This window comes from Apostichopus japonicus, chromosome 14, assembly GCF_037975245.1.
Source record: "Apostichopus japonicus isolate 1M-3 chromosome 14, ASM3797524v1, whole genome shotgun sequence".
In the NCBI taxonomy this organism is placed as follows: Eukaryota; Metazoa; Echinodermata; class Holothuroidea; order Aspidochirotida; family Stichopodidae; genus Apostichopus; species Apostichopus japonicus.
The window spans coordinates 5403228-5415618 of NC_092574.1; the positions used below are offsets into that span (position 1 = coordinate 5403228).

The 12391-nt window shown below is 34.6% G+C and overlaps 1 protein-coding gene across 8 annotated transcripts in view; it reads left to right on the top strand.

Moving 5' to 3' along the window:
* The window catches only part of LOC139979871 (pirin-like), a 107999-nt gene that overhangs the window by 22209 nt on the left and 73399 nt on the right, over positions 1-12391 (top strand). For 7 of the 8 annotated variants that reach the window (XM_071991053.1, XM_071991048.1, XM_071991045.1 and 4 more), the window contains one exon: positions 2464-2632. The gene's annotated coding sequence lies outside the window, so the exon portion shown is untranslated. Of the gene's footprint in view, positions 1-2463; positions 2633-6682; positions 6763-12391 lie in introns of all 8 variants that reach the window. The other variant, XM_071991050.1, reaches the window with a different exon arrangement.

The window sequence follows — 12391 nt, forward strand, 5'->3', positions numbered from 1 at the left end:
ACAACCTTTGTTTAATGACCAATTCCAACAAGGCAACTCAGATGCGTGATCACAAATTGAAATTCACAAAACAGTTCAATATACATGACTATAGGCCTAATTCAACACAAGCTACTTTATACAAAAACTGCTATTTGTGACAAATTTATTCAAACATCCATCTTGCATTAAAGGAACGTAACTATTTACACATTCTAAACAAGTGATTGATAAATCTATGATATTCTGTCATAACCTGATGTGATAGCTCAAGGTGTATAGGCCTAATGTCCTAGTTTATAATAAATACATAATAAATGCCAGTAACGAGATCAGAAAGAGCACTACTTAATTTATCAGATTACTTCTCCAATTGGCTTCACAGGTCACCATTAAGATCATCCTTTATACTGGCCCCAAAGTTTAAGCATGTCACCATTGGTGAAAATTTTCCTTTAAATTAAGTAGTTCTCTTCTGCCAAATTGCATCCTGAAACAAACAAAGCTCAAAATAAACTAATCAAACAATTTGGTCAATATCCTCTGGGAGATGATAAGAACAATGAAAAACAATGGAAATTATTATGCAAGCATGGCTCCAGGTATTGATGCTTATTCTTTGTAAACAATTAGTCTCTAGTTACCTAAAAGCAAACTGCAGCGAAGGTCTGTCATGAAAGTTCCTTCCACAAAAAGGACCGCTTTGTTTGAAATTTATTCCTCTTAACCCAGGTCTATGTTAGTAACTATGGCCGCCATAGCTTGATTAATTGCCATGATCTTAATGCTTAAACTAGATAGTGCTACCTCTCTCAAAAGTTGGGGTCTTAAACATTTATATTTAACTCTTGGTGAAACATTTTCCTGCTTTGTCTTTAAATAAATCTTTGAAGAGAAAAAAAAAAACAAAGATAAGAATTTATTTATATCATTTTTCTTTTATTTCTACTATTTTGGACCTAAATTATTTCATATAAGGGCTTGCAAAACGCAAGGAAAGTTTGAAGAAAATTGCCCCCGCTGTTCAGGAGGAGTTTTTGACACAAAATTACCTTAAAATATACATTTGACCTTTAACCATGTGACCTTTGACCTCGGCTCCCATGTCAACCACATATTTTGATAGTACTTGACATTTCCATGACACCTGTAAAGTTTCTATGTCAATTCCATGTTTCTCCTTCCAGTTATAGCCAAAACAAGAAAAGGAGTTTTTAACACAAAATTTTACACACACAGACATACGCCCACATCCTAACACCCACACACACGCAGACATGGTTTGAACCTTCCCTCAGTCATTGACTTCCAGTCACCCTGGGGTATCCCACCATGGATGATCCCCCGAAAGTAGCAGCACTCATGAAAATTGACCATTACCATGGTAACTGTTGCTGTGGCAACTGACATAGCCGTATATCGTCCAATGGGCAAAGGAACTTCAATATCTCATATCCTCCCTATGGGAGCAATGAGATAAACTATCAGACTATAAATTAGCACATTGCAAAACCATTGCTGCACAACATTCAATAACTTTCCAAAGTTGTACATCTAATATGAATTAAACCAAGGTCAATTTGTCCAATAGATTATTGCATTACTGCATCGTCATGGCAGCTACAGATGGTTTGCTCTATGCTTAAAACTCAACTTTGGCTTTCATTAGTTGACAACCTTTCATCACAGCAATTTTGCAGGTTGTAACGTTGCCCAGACCATATAATTTGTATGATTTAGGACTTGAAGAGTTAGCAGGTTGGATGTGAAATCCAATAACTGCAATAGTTAAATATATAAAATCAATATAATCAATCTAAAGATGGGATTATGAGCTCTGGGTTTCATCTAAGAGACAATAAAACAAATAAGTGCCATTAAATTGTGATAAAAGGAGGTTTTGAGAGACATTCCTCATAACTGAGAATGATTGCTCCCTAAATTTGTTCATAATTCTTCAGAGTAATGATGTGTATAAACCTGTCTTGAGAATGAAATCATCCTTAATACCTTGTAGACAGTCTGCTGAGTTTAATACTTGTCTTCCAGATATTTTAGATTAACTAGACATGATTGATAGTCAGGTGTAAACTGGGGTTCAAATTTGCGGACGATTTCTGCCAGTTAGCTGTGACCAAGGCAGAGAGAGACATTCCCAGAGAGATGAGAAATAGCTAAAATGTTTTGCATCTAGTCACTTTGCTGCTGGGATCGACATGGATGGTGTCTGAGGTGTGTCTTAATTGTTATTAACGGGAGGGATGCATGGAGACAAATCAGAATTGCATTCACTATTAACCGAGGCAGCGAATGTCTCGCAGGTGATGCTAACGACTAGTAGAGTGAGGCTGCCATAGGAGCCCGCAGATGCAATTGACGAGAAACCAAAGCCCAAGGGTTTGTCGCACATCTGTATTTTAAGCAGCAGTGTCGAATCACTCAAATTTATTGATTTTTTTTTTCTTGGCTTCTTCTTTCTCGTAGCCGCGGCAGCTTGCCGGGGAAGTATATGAAGTACAGATTATTTCAAGACGAATTTGAGTTTGGTCGAGGGGAAGCCAGATACCTGGAAGGGAATAAAGTATACAGGAGTGATTTCTCATACGCTGGTTCATAAACTTGTGTTTGCAGTAGACGAATCTATTGAAAAAAGGTTTGAGTGCTTTTAAATTATTTTTTAAGTTGTCATCTTTTTATGCGTGATAGAGCTAAGTGCTTGTTCTCTGTTCTTCTTTCCTCTCTCCGCCTCTCTCTCTCTCTCTCTTCGTTCACCTTTCTGTATTCTTGGTCAATGATTGAAGTAAAACTTTTACAATTTATCTATATGTCACTAGTCTTATAGTTGACAATGTAAGTTTCATTAATGTAGGAAACTGGTATTATTAAACATGAATCAAATGGGGGAGAGCCCTTTCAATTACAGTGCAGATCAAACTCTGCCATCTTGTTTCAACTCAATTTTCTTGTGTTACTTGACATGCTCGGAGCATTTTCTTTACCTGTTGAGATTATATTTAATTGCCCAGTATGACACTGCTCAATGCCTCAGAAATTCATTTAAGGTACTAATTACATTAAGGGAAGTCAAATGGATGAACTTTTTAGATTTTGTCTAGAAATAGATTTTGAAGTAGATTAGAAATAGATTTTGTCTAATAAACTTTGTGGAAAATGTGTAAGTCTGGTCAGCAACTCATTACTTGCATACATTGTTTAATATTTTAAATTGAAGTATAATTGTCCTGGTAGATATATAATAGAAGCACTCAAGTGGTCATATGGTTCAACTTTCTATGGTTAATTAGACTATGTGGCATCAATTCAAAAATAAATTAGCAATTCTCTAATGGTTCTGTTTCACTCAACAACCAAAAATAATAATAATTATAATAATAATAATACTAATAATAATAATAAAAATATTAATAATCATAATCAAAAGGAATAATTTTTGGAGTTAAACTAGTAACAGTTTAACTCCATTATCAAATCATGGGCAGGGAACATTATCTGTCATATTTGTCAAGGAATAACATTGGCTATTACAAGTGATGTAACTGAACTGTAGCTTTAATACAATGGTCTACATTGTACTGTGAAGAACTGACATATTTAAAGCAGCATGCAGTCATCAGAGGTCTAGTACCCAGTCAGTGGTATTTCTGCTCTAACAAATGCATCAGTAGTAGAATATACCACCTTTATTACCTCTATTACAAATTACCAAGAGCTTCATCTTACAAGGACAATTTACATAACTTGAGATGGAAAACATCAGCATTTGCATTGAATACTTTACATGGAAAGTATGGTTCATCTGTCTCAGCTTGCCAAAATAAAACACCTGGGAAATCCTTCAACTCTCTTTGGATTTAGGTTGTTGTAATCATCTACTGTAGTTACATGGTGCATTGTAGGCATTCATTGTATGTACCTGGGTATTGGTTACTAAGGTAATGTTGACAAAACTAGATTTAATTCATACAGTTTATTGTGTTCAGGAAAAGTGATATGTTTAATGTAAAATTGCCAGTTTACTACATGTATTGAATATGTGAAGAATCCCATTACAGCCTCTGCACTTAGACTTCCATGTGTTTACCACTAAATTGTAACAAAATGCCTGAGCAACACAGTTGTATGAACTGAGAGTTTATAGTATTATTAATTAGCTTAATTGGTACATTTAAGTAAAGACTAGCATGTCTTACATTTGCTCAATTGCAATTAAAAGTTTCATCAGTATTCCATAATAAGTTAAATTTCTCTTATCTAGTTTCCCAAGTACTTACAAGCCAAATGTTTTATTTATTTTGTGTAGGTACTTTATTTTGTGGGGGTACTTCATTTTGCGTAGGTACTTTACTTTGTGTGGGTACTTCATTTTGTGTAGGTATATTATTTTGTGTGGGTACTTTATTATCCAAGTATTACCAAGCATCTGTCACCAGTTTTCATTTCATGTTTCACAAGTACTTAGAAGACAAATATTTAATTTATTTTGTGTAGGTAATTTATTTTGTGTAGGTACTTCATTTCCAAGCATCTGTAACCAGTTTTCATTTCATGTTTCCCAAGTTCTTAGAAGCCAAATATTTAATTTATTTTGTGTAGGTACTTTATTTTGTGTAGGTACTTCATTACCAAGCATCTATCACCAGTTTTCATTTCATGTTTCCCAAGTACTTCCAAGCCAAATATTTAATTTATTTTGTGTAGGTACTTTACTTTGTGTAGGTACTTTATTTTGTGTAGGTACTTTATTTTGTATAGGTAGTTTATTTTGTGTAGGTACTTTATTACCAAGCATCTGTCACCAGTTTTCATTTATAGTCTTCCATGTACAGTATTCTCCTTTTGTTATTTTAATGGTTGCTGACAGGTAAACAGCCTCAAGTTAACAAATATATATTAACTGTTAGGGCAACAGATTTATGTATTTATGACAATGAATTATAAAGTCCATAAACATATATGTATATTCTTTTTGTTTGGAAAAGTTGATTGCCAATGGTACATTGGAACAACCCATCAAATTGCCTTTTGACTTCCTTTGTTTTTGCCCATGCAGTTAGAGCAAGGGCATAGCTAGACTTTTTGTCTTTTAAGTGTTTTTTGTGTTCCGGTTTGTCAAAAACTTGTGACGGACAACTTTACCCAGCTGTAGCCAGAATATATGAGACAGCAAATTTCTTATAACTTCGTAGGAGTGTTGCGATGTGTTTCATTCATCATGTGCCAGCCATGTCTTCAAACTACTCATAATTGGTCATTTCCATAAGTTTCTTGTAGACAAATAAGAAATATTACTCTCTTCAATCAGTATTGAGTAACTGTAAAGCAGCTTTGAATGGAGACCCAATCATTAAACTAAATGTATGATTATAAAATGTGAGAAGGAGACAGTTAGCTGCAGACATTAGGATCTATTTATATCACCTCAGTACTTGAGTACAGGAGTATGTAATATGAAGCACATTTAGCTGTGCATGATTAAACCTGTCTCCAGCTGCTGAGCAGCGTAAACTGTCCTTGGAGCCTGCCAGGATCAATGTAGGAGGATGGAGCAACAGCAGCAAAATCACCTCCTCAGCCTAAAATTAAAACTGTCTTCAGTAGAAAGCAAATGAATGTACATACAATAAAGGGGACAAAAAATATAACACTGAATGCTAATGTTGGAATGGTGGTGGCATGAAATGTTTACTTACAAATCAAGAATTTAGAAAGAAATTTTGGTATATCTATAGTACTTAGTTTAAAACTGTTTGAGAATAATCATATAAGAAGTAAAATATGAGAGGACCATAATATTTTCAGAAATTCTCGCAATATAAAATTGATGTTGACCCCAATGTTGACAACTGTACTTTTGAAGTGAGGGGAAAAAACATAACACTGAATGCTAATGTTGGAATGGTGGTGGTATGAAATGTTTACTGACAAATCAAGAGAAGAAAGAAATTGTGGTAGATGTATAGTACTTAGTTTACAACTGTTTGAGAATAATCATATAAGAAGTAAAAGATGAGGGGACCATAATATTTTCAGAAATTCTCGCAATATCAAATTGATGTTGACCCCCCATGTTGACACTACGTTTGAAGGGATTGTACGCTCTTGAGATTTCAATTTTTGGTCGTCAAATTTTTTTGTAATATATATATTCTCTAGAAACAGGCATTTTCTTTTGAAATTTACATTACTCTTGGATCTTTTTACAAATTTGGGAATGATCAGTGAGAGGACATGAAGTCAGGGGACAATTCCGAGGATAGTCAATGAAATCTAAGGATGTCTCTTCACCTTAGTATAAGATAATACGTGAAGTATCACACAAACAATGCCATAGAGTCATTTGTTTGTCTACAAACCGAATTCAGTAAAAAAAATCAGTTTATGTAGACCGTCCACTTTTCCAGCTTCTGAAAACGATCTTACAGTTGATATTGTATCAAGTTGTACGGAGTAGTCTTGATGCACTTGTTTGTGATTGCTTCTTTCAAGAGCTCTGTTTATCCGAGCTAGTGTTTTATTTGCCATCAAAACAACATTCTTATTGGGTTTTGATTCATGTCTTAGGAATACCTATGAGGAAGTAGTATCCTGTATACGTGTTATGTTCAAGTATTAGCATTTCATGAGAGCTAATTTAACTACATTTCTGTGAATAAATTTTTAATATTTGGACTTTCATCACCAGTCCAACATCCACAACTTATGAGAGGTTTACATCAATTGGCTGTAGATCCCTAGATGCAGGTTCCTAGGCAGCTTTCAGAGGTACACTAAATGTTTCCACATATATGTTACTCAGAGAATTGGTTTAGAACAGAATATTTGAAATAAAACAAAAAAAGAACCCAATATGCACAGCTCAATATTGAGATGAATTCTTATTTGTGGTCTACCAATATTGCTTTGAACAAATTTCTATACAACTAAATAAATTATTCATTTTGCCCATAGCGTAGCTGATTATTAATAAATAAGCTTGTATGACTCAAGGACTTGGAGCTGTTTTACAAGGTATTGCAGTTAAAATGTCATGTTTGCCTTGAAATAGCTAATTGAGACGATCATGTAAATTTGGGTTCAGTTCCTATGAAGTTTTCATATACATACATACTGTGGCTTACTTGATCATGGGTTTTGTAAATGTCAAAAAGAGAGATGCCAGAGCAGTTTTCAAATTAAGAATTTATTTGATTCTTTTTGTCATAATAATGAAAGAGAAAGAAATTATTTGATGATAATGAAACTGTTAAATTTAATAGGAAATGAACACTTTGTGGGTGTAATGAATTGATCAGTTTCCTGTGTTAAAGAGAGAGTAAGAGAGAGATAGATAATTCGGGTTTAACCCATCACTGGAATTGTGGAATGCTATAGGCTATAGTACCAATAAATCCAGACTGATAAAATTCCTTAAGTATGCATCACAAATACTGCATATCGACTATCAATCATTAAGAGAGGAAGTAAATGGAGCTGCTAGGAGAGAATTCGTCAGAATGACAGGAAAAATCAGGAATGACGAAAAACACCCACTGCATGTCCCACTCATCTAGTGAAGTCAACCAGAACCCTCAGAAATCCAAATATCTTGCCCAAATATAGAATTCAACTGTATAGAAATTCGTTCATATACCGTGCAGCAATGTTTATACAATTTGATAGTTTAGAACCTTTATTATAGTTTCAGTAATGACTGTTTCATCATTTTATGTTTAAACCATTTAACAATCTTATTTCTTTCACTTACCATTTACCATATCATTTGTTTAATCTTAACAAGACCTGTTTTTTGATGTACGCCTATTTATAAATATTTTATATTTATACTGGTTTAAAATAAATCGAAATAAATCGAAATCGAAATCAATAATCCTGTAAGTTGTAATTTAGTGGGTAAGGAATAAAACAGTAATGCAAGTCCAGAATAAATGTTTATTGGTACACAAACTATGTTATTTAAACATTCGCTGTAGGTGACATGTATTGGTCACTGGTATATATGTTGTAGTGCTGTGGTCTTGTTCTTGATGCAAATGAGACTCGCATAACTTACAATATTAGTGTTCAAAATGACTGTCTGGAAACAGAAACTTTGGGCAGCATATGTATTCATGTCCCACAGGCAGTGCACATGGTAACAACCATATCCTGTTGAACACAGAAAAGTTTGTGTGCTACAAAGTTGTAATAATGTTCCATTCTGTTTCTTTCTGATAATTGTAAGCTTTTAACCTTATTACCATGAAGTTTCATTCCTGGTGTTATTCTGGTGGAAGTAGTGGATTATGTTTTCAGATTGCTTATTGTTCCTTTAATGTGTGGAGTATGTATGATCAATAGAACTGTCAAGCGATGTGGCTACTTTAACTCCAAATGCAGCTACAGATATCCTTGCTGATGATTGGATACAGTCATAACAGCCTAACTGTTGTTAATTATGTTTAAAACTCTGTCAGAGGAGAAATAGTTAAAAGGTCAAGTGGTTTATAAGAAATCATATATGCAGGGCATTGGATCCATGAGCTTGATTTGAATATATTCTGTTTGAGGGATCAAGTATCTGAATTAGTGTCGCATTTCCCCAGAATTCCAACATTGCGGACAACGGTCACAGTGTCAGCTATCTGAAAGTCAAGGCTGGGTCATTTAAAAAAAAAATTCTAGCATCTGGAAGGAATGAGTCGAAGGTTTTTCGTCCAAGAAGTAGATATTTGGTGCGTTCAATTTGTGGAGGAGAAATCTCACGCTTTGTAGAGAGGCCATTAATTGAAAATCACTAAAATTTCAATAGGTGTCTATTAAGTGAAGTGAATAAGCATTTTGTGATACAGCATGTTCCTAAGTGGTGGCAATAATTTGAATTGTAGTTCAGAATTTTGTTAGAATTATTGGGGAATTTCAGCAATATTTGGTTTCCCTTAAAATATAACTTCTTAAGAATACTCTGCACTGTTCTTGAGTGTCTAATTGCAACTTAGAGTCAGTCTGCATTTTTTTTTTGTAGTAAATGAGTCGTAAGGTGAAAGTGATCATCAGCTAATTGAATTTTGAATAGTATATATACTGTACCTGTAAGTTACTTTAAGTGTTATGTATAGCAGCGTTAGCCATTGTAATTAGTCAAAGTAAGTCATGGACAGACTTAGAAAGTTAACATATAACATAATAATGACACATTTATCATATACAATTAACATTTTAGTATTATGGCTCTAGATATTAATGAAATGGTTCTGTTAATGGAAGATTTCATTCCAATAAGAGCAGCTGGCATATAAACCATTTTGCTACTAACTCCCACTGCAGATTCAATTTTATAATGACCAGTCAATACAATAGTGAGCACCACAGTTTAATATGATGATTGTATTTTGTTTCTTATCAAGATAGGTGGCAGTTAGCTGTTCAACTTCCTTGTTGATGTACTAATTCCTTTGCTAGGTATACAGGCCTATGCAATACATTTGACACTGAAGTGCATGATGATATATACCAAATGTTGATGGTTTGGCAAGAAACAATTCTGGAGGTTTTAATGAACATTAATTGTGAAATTAAACAAACTAGTGATCACAATTTAAATTCAACTTGACTTGCTTTTATGCCAGATTGAATGCTATACACCTTCTACCAGCTACAGTTGTCTACTTACAGTAAAAACACAAATTTTATATGGAGAGGGTGAAGGGTATAGGTTGAGGGGGGTATGTGAAGGGGGCAGATGTAATTTGCATCTCATATGGCAGTCAGAGATCTTAACCTGTGGATATATATGTGCTGGTCATAATTCCTCCAGATACAATTCCAATCATCATCATCATTGTTCTCTTTCTTTTCCCTATAAAGCTAAGAGAAATTGCTCTAATTTAAGAGAGACTTTAAAGGAAGAAGTGGTTGACTTTATCTTCATTTTTTTATTCCATGTTTGTGTTGCTCGTAGTTCGCAATGCTATGAAACATCTTTGTAATCATCAGACTTTATTTTACAACATTGCATGGTAACCTATCATACCAACATTGTCACCATGACAACCAATTATACTTGCACTGTGGCCAACAGAGCTCTTAAGAGAAAGTGAATGATTCCATGTTAGATGATGTCACATGACATGATGTTTAGTAAGTTAATGAAAATGCTGGGTTGTACGTGTCTCCTTAAATATTGTGAGTTCATAGACATGAGCTGTTGTTTGAACCTTGCTTAATCTTAAAATCACTTTAGGTCTTGAGGTTGTATTTACAATGTTAGAAGAATTATTGATTATATATGAAGGATGATGAATCCTCGTTAGAGTAGAAATGTTATCAGTTAGCTTTCATATGTTTAATTATAGAATCCTTGTTGTTGACAGTGAAGCTAGATTTATTTATATTTGATTACTTTGTACTGGGTAATCATCTTCCATGTTGATTTCATTCTTCAATGCATCCGCAAGTTTTCGTTCGGTTTTTGTTCCGTCTCATAATGTGTGGCTTTATAATTGAAGTGACGAGTTGATGGAACTTCAAGGTAAAGTAGCCTTCTTTGCAAACAAAATGTAAGATAAGAGAGTGAAAAGGAATTTGTTGCTGGCTTTTGGAAAAATTTCAAACTCTCATCCTTGCAAAGGCAAATTTTTTGAGGTGAAAGTCTCAGACTTACTGGTGGTTGCCATTTTGTAAGGTAAGCAAATATGCTAGTTTTTAGTTTAAATGAATGAATCAGATGTGGCTAGTGTTTTGGATTTGGATGTTCAGAGATAACTTATAGTGACAGTTAACATGATAAAAAAAACATAGACATAATAATAATAATAACAATAGATGAGCCAGGTCGCTAGGTATGTGTTTATGGGAAACTAAGTCCCTGCATGTACCAGAATAACCCAGACTAGTCCCTCAATTGGGTCCATGCAGAGGTAAAGTTCATATTTTTTGCTCATGATGGTATTTAAGTTGTGATTAGGCCCATGTCAGATTAAGTTTGGGTGTGCATGGGGTTCGTGGGGTTGATGTTAAAATGTAAGCCTCACAGATGCATAGAGATCTTTCAGTAACTGTACAGATTTTTGGGTGACAAGCAGTACACGTTAGTAAATGTTCACAGCTTTACAGCTACTAGCTACGAGTGAATGTTGTAGCCTAGCTTGTACTTTACTCTGTAAAAACCCAGACTATATTCAAGGCTATATAAAATGTATAACTGAAGATGATGCCCAATTTTTTTTTTTTTATAGAAATGTGATATGGCTCTCCAAGTCTATAAGCCTCATCTTCTTTCATGCATAACATCAATGGGACAGTGACATACTGTTGTAAAGGTACTAGATATACAGTAAAGTATGTTTGGACAGGTAGATTCTGGTATACATACAGAATACATGGAACAACATTAACAGTCATTATATTAAACATGGTTTCATATTATGTAGTGCAACTCAGCAAACATGAAAAGTTTGAGTTGATAGCCTCCTTTCACAACTTTGGGTCATGGTTTGCTAAGACCATGAGGACACCCCTTTCCATAGGTGTAGGAGCCCAATTTGATTTGGGGGGGGAGGGTGTAACGACTTGCCCGAAAAATATAACCAAAATTTTGTTCACGCTCGGCTCGCGTTCAGCATGTTAATGTACATATCATATTGGCATTTACATTAGTAATGGCGAGTTAGTCGTGCAAGCTTAGAACTTTATTTTAAGTACCAAGGAGATTTTTTTTTAAACTATTCATTTTATTTTATTTCAGTAGGTGCCCGAAGAATTCTCAGCATGTTGCCCGAATTATCACAAAAATATTTGGTTGGGGGCTCCAGCCCCCCCCCACCGCCTCCTATGCCTATGCCCCTTTCCATCATACAGTTACATGCTCAGTGTTTCATGACTTGGCATGGTTGGTTGTCTATATTCACATTATCTATTAGTACCACACTAGCTAGTTAAAAAGTAACATATTACTATATTAGTAAACACAATTGAAGCCAGGATTGATGAAGTGTGACAGGTAGATTTGAAAGGTTTGCAAATGAAAGAAATAAAGACATAGACTAAGTTTGTGGGACACACAATGTTCTGTAATGAGTAGGAGATCTCTTAGAATGTATCCAATTGTGTTTGAATACTCTGTGGCTTAGTCCGTGTGACACAAAGTTCCAAATCAATGCAAACTGCAGATTTAAGAATGCTTTAGACAAACTGTTTGCATGAAATACTCCAGATGTCAGGGGAGTCCTTGAGAGCCAAGTAGGCCCCTGGGAGAGTTATGTCCCTGGGCCCCATTTGTAGTCTTCATTTTAAGTATATGTTGAAAATGAGATTATGCTACTTAAGTCTTTATCTTCCCATATTTCCACAGGCCCTTAGTTTTATTGAACACCTTTGCTTTTTAACTTAAACATAACATTGAAAGGGCAGAGAG